This window comes from Branchiostoma floridae, chromosome 17 (assembly GCF_000003815.2).
Source record: "Branchiostoma floridae strain S238N-H82 chromosome 17, Bfl_VNyyK, whole genome shotgun sequence".
NCBI classification, from domain to species: Eukaryota; Metazoa; Chordata; class Leptocardii; order Amphioxiformes; family Branchiostomatidae; genus Branchiostoma; species Branchiostoma floridae.
In genome coordinates, this window is record NC_049995.1 from 11,618,592 (window position 1) to 11,623,403 (window position 4,812).

At 39.6% G+C, this 4,812-nt stretch overlaps 1 long non-coding RNA gene across 1 annotated transcript; it reads right to left on the reverse strand.

Annotated features, from left to right (window-relative positions):
* Window positions 1-557: 557 nt before the first annotated feature.
* Window positions 558-2,670, reverse strand: LOC118404761. The gene is made up of 2 exons (XR_004829803.1): window positions 2,221-2,670; window positions 558-1,819 (listed from the first exon to the last, which is right to left on the reverse strand). It is a non-coding gene; the product is annotated as an uncharacterized LOC118404761 (long non-coding RNA).
* Between the last annotated feature and the right edge of the window lie 2,142 nt (window positions 2,671-4,812).

Here is a 4,812-nt window from a genome sequence, read left to right on the forward strand (position 1 = left end):
GTAGTACTAAGTAAGTTTAGTATGTCCTGAAAATTTCAACCTTCTACGATATCGGGAAGGTCAAAAACTTGGTCATCGAACATGCTTCCAAGAGCATTTTTACCCCATAGTTAAGCATTGAATTGTCGACGTCAATAACCTAAAAAATGTGCGATTTGCACCATTTGATAAGGCTTTGGACCAAACACCATAATCAATAAGAAAAATATGAAATTTAGGCTGATTTATGCAAATTTTATGCAAATTAGGTTCCCAGTATAGTTAATGATATAGCATATCTACGTCATATTATTAAAGTAATTAAGGCTTCCAGCGCTCTTGATCAATTATCAATCCTATGTACCCACCACATACAATAATCTTATACATTATGGATCTTCTGTGAAATCCCTAAAGCGCAGTATGTGCAGTTAAAAATGCTTATTTGTATGATGGCGCCCCCCTCCCCCCTGCATGCTTAACACAGAACACTTAAGATATGGGAATATTTTCAGTTGTCAACATACTACTAGTACAAAGACGAAACTTCATACCATAACAAAAAAGAACAAGTTGTATAAGCTGTCAACTCTATTTATTCCTATCTTCAACTGTATGCATTTCATGACCTTCATAAATCATTACATATGCATATTGTACATGGTGCCACCCTCCCCCTTGGCATAGGAAAACAACATCTCAGCCCTTATATAAATTACACTCACAGTTTGAAGGGTGGCTGGAATCAGAATGGTGGAGATCAGTACAAAGTCACAAGTTGAACAAGTACAGCATAATTAACTATGCGTTTCATTACCTTAATAAGTCATTACATATGCATATTGTACATGGTGCCCCCCTCCCCCTTGACAAAGGAAAACAACATCTCAGCTCTTACATTCACAATTTAAAGTGTGGCTGGGATCAGAATAGTAGAGAAACAGTACAAAACTTCATATCTATCGAGTACTGCATAATCAACTATGCATTTTATAACCCTATATGCAATAAATAAAATGAAAAGCTGACAGTGGAATGTCAGCGTCAGCATCGTTTCTCCTAAGGGCCGTGAGAAGAATGTCGTCTTCATTATATGCTACAGAAGCAAGAGGTAAGTAGTCCTCAACATCATCATGTTTTTTTGTTTTCTTTTACATTTTGTTTGCTGAGACAATAAATTCTGCCAGAGTCAATGATGTTCATCCCCAATCGGGGTAGTTCAGCCCAAAGCTGAAATTCCAGTTCCAGGCCTGTCATGTCTGGTACTTTGCGATGGTTTGTGACGAGTTCGCTTTTTTATAATGTCTAAACAAGCTGTCTTTTCTTGTCCTTCTTTCATCACAATCACATGCTTGTCCTTTCTTCTTTCTTTCATGATTCCTCTTCTTTGTAGATTTCTCTTAGTTGTCCTTCTTTCAAAGGTTCTCCACAGTGTTTTCATTCCTCTGTCCTTTCCTGGCAGTATACATAGCACAAACTTTGACAAATTTCTCTTGTCCTACCAGCCAGGTGGCTGGATTATCATGCTTTCACCTTACCATGCTGTTTCGTCGTGTATTGTAGTTCTTCACTAATTTGCTGTACAGTACTCAGTGCGACCACCAATTTGCATTTTGAACCAAAACTTTTGCGGTGCAGCAAATTGTTTCCAATCCTCCAAACTCATGTAGCCAACAGAGCAAGATGCTGTGTCTGTCATGAAGTTGTTTTGTTTGAGTCACGATTCAATGTTTCTTGCATGAATGACTTCTCCTTTATCTTGGAACTTGACACTGGAATATTGCTGCTCTAAAAGGTCAGCTTAGCTGTAGTCCTTTGGGTAGATTCCAGCAACATATACCTGTAAGTGTAACATTAAAACAAAATCTTTACCTTCCAAACATATCTTATTCCAGCATGACTAAAAGTACTAAAATTAGAATTATCAAAATACATTGAAAGCATTAATTTAAGTCAAATTTTTTTCAAATTCTATTTTGATAGGTAATGGAACCCGCCTCATCTTGCTTCGCAAAAACGTTATTAGAGTCTTAACCCCATACGTTGAATCACATACACCATACTACGAATGAAGCCCCCCTCCCTCTTCTGCTACAGTATGCTTGTCAACGTAGGCATATATATTGCGTGAAAAATTCAAATATATCGATATCAAATATCATCTAAGATAATTCTGAAACCCACATCCTTCCTAAAATTCATATTTTGCTACCAAGACTACGTTAAAAAAACGATTATTACCGAAAATGTCTGCGTTGAATCACCGTCCGTGAGGGGGAGGGTCGGCCGGGAGCTATGAATTGGGTCACCGTAGAGTTTTCCGCGGTCTTTCGGACGGCGGCACGCAAACATTTTTGCACGGAAATTCATAAAACTCCGTCAGTATGTCCCTTCATATGTTATTTATCGACTGTAAAACCCGCTTTTCCGAAAATTAAGAGATGTCAAAAATACAGCGAAAATACGTCGATGTATTCTCGTCAACTTCGCTTTTGAAAAGAGACTCCCGCAGCTGTTCAGAGCGGGCGGGATATGACGTAGCCAGTACTGTTGGCTTTATAAGGAAACCTTTGATTGGCTCTATTTGAATTTACCGCGAGGCGCCGACGAATCAAAGAAATAGTTACATTTTAGCCTGGCGCGCGGGTTGAACCCGGAAGTGCAGGACGCAGCGCTGAAAACTGGGTCACGGGCGGGTGCCCGCAGCGCGTAAACCATGGGCGCGCGGACACTTTTCATCGATTTTTAAACTGCGATAACGTTAGTTTGCGTTGCCGGAGAAATGTGAAAATAACTATGCTAGGTAAACTTTTTACGCTGATTTAGAAAATGCTATCAAAATTGCCATACAGGGCGCCAATTAAGAGATATTTGTTTCTAAACATGCCACATCTGTTACCGAAAGTAGTGTGGGCCTCCCTATAAAATTAATAATAATAATCATATGGTGAGAGTAAACTTGGAATATTAGCAGTTCACTAAAGCTTAGATTGCATATTTGAACATTAACAATTCGTTTGAATATGTTATAGAGATTTACAACTTTTACGGATACATTTAACCAAGAGATGTTCAGAAGCACTATTGTAGACGTCATTCCAAAGAAGCTGATAGCCTGGCACAGAATATATCGTAAGGCCAATGATCTGAAATAGCCTTGAACAGGACTGACAGCGTGGCCATTAAAAATTAACGATATAGTATGTAACACACGTAAACGGAAATGGCATTGAACAAGCCTGACTGTGTGGTGAATCAAAATGATCAAATAGCCTGGAACACGTTTTGCTTCTAGGACATTCGTAATGAACAGAAATAGCCTGAACATGTTGGTATTACGAAAGAATTGACATCCTGGAACGAACATGACAGTGTGTGGAACTGATAGCCTGGAACAGGCCTGACTGTGTGGCCATTTAGAGGGAACTGATATGATAGCCTGGAACAGGCCTGTCTGTGTGGCCATTCAGAAGGAACTGATAGCCTGGAACAGGCCTGACTGCGTGGCCATTCAAAAGGAACTGATAGCCTGGAACAGGCCTGACTACGTGGCCATTCAAAAGGAACTCATAGCCTGGAACAGGCCTGACTGTGTGGTCATTCAGAGGAAACTGATAGCCTGGAACAGGCCTGACTGTGTGATCATTCAGAGGGAACTGATAGCCTGGAACAGGCCTGACTGTGTGGCCATTCAGAAGGAACTGATAGCCTGGAACAGGCCTGACTGTGTGGCCATTCAGAAGGAACTGATAGCCTGTAACAGGCTTGACTGTGTGATAAATCATTGAGAACTGATAGCCTGGAACAGGCCTGATTGTGTGACTATTCACAGGAAACTGATAGACTGGAACAGGCCTGACTGTGTGGTCATTCAGAGAGAACTGATAGTCTGGAACAGGCCTGGCTGCCGGGCATATCCAGAAGCTACATGTTCTTGTAGCTTGTCATGGCCCAGAACGTGCAGCTGTTCAAAAGGAACTGGAAATCTGGAACGGATCTGATAGACTGGAACAGGCCTGACCGTGGGACAATTTATACTGATAGCCTGTAACAGGCCTGGCCACGCGGCCTTTCAACAGGCCTACTGATAACCGGGAACAACATAGACTCGAACATTAATGATTACATGGATATCATATCATTTTGTTCACATCAACATTATCGTATATTGTATTGTCATTGTTGTATGACTTTATTGCGTGATGAAAATCTGTGTGTTTCATATCATTACACATTAATAAAAAATCAATTCTTCGGATTTTAACCGGAACTCGCTAATCCCATAGTGATCTGGGGTCAAAATTACAAATAACATGTTTAAAGTAATGTATACATCTGTAGAATCTTGTCTCATTTTCTCTATGTATTGTATTGTATGGTCGTTTCGTGTAAATTGTATGCTATACTGAATCTAATTATTGTAGAAAAAGCAAATGTGAATACATCCAATTTCGAAAGATTAGAAGCATGTAATAAATTGTAGTATGAAGTGTTCAACTTGGTAAATGACATTGTGGAAAAACTAAACTTTACGTAACCAACACCAAATTTTTAGCCGACCCCGTCAGCCTTGTTCACGGAATGTAATAAATTGTACTTAGTGGAAACCTAAGTGTCTATTTTTGTATTGTATTTGAATGTATCAATTAATGAATGAGCGAACAAACGAATCAAGGGAAGAATGATTGGCTCATTAAATGAACGAACAAATGAATGAAATAGGAAAAGCACCCTTGCCTTCTTTGTATCAATATTTTTCAGACCATGTAGCAGCGTCCTCTGCCGATCTATATGTAAAGTCAACGCAAAACGTACTATTGTTGCTCGTTACAG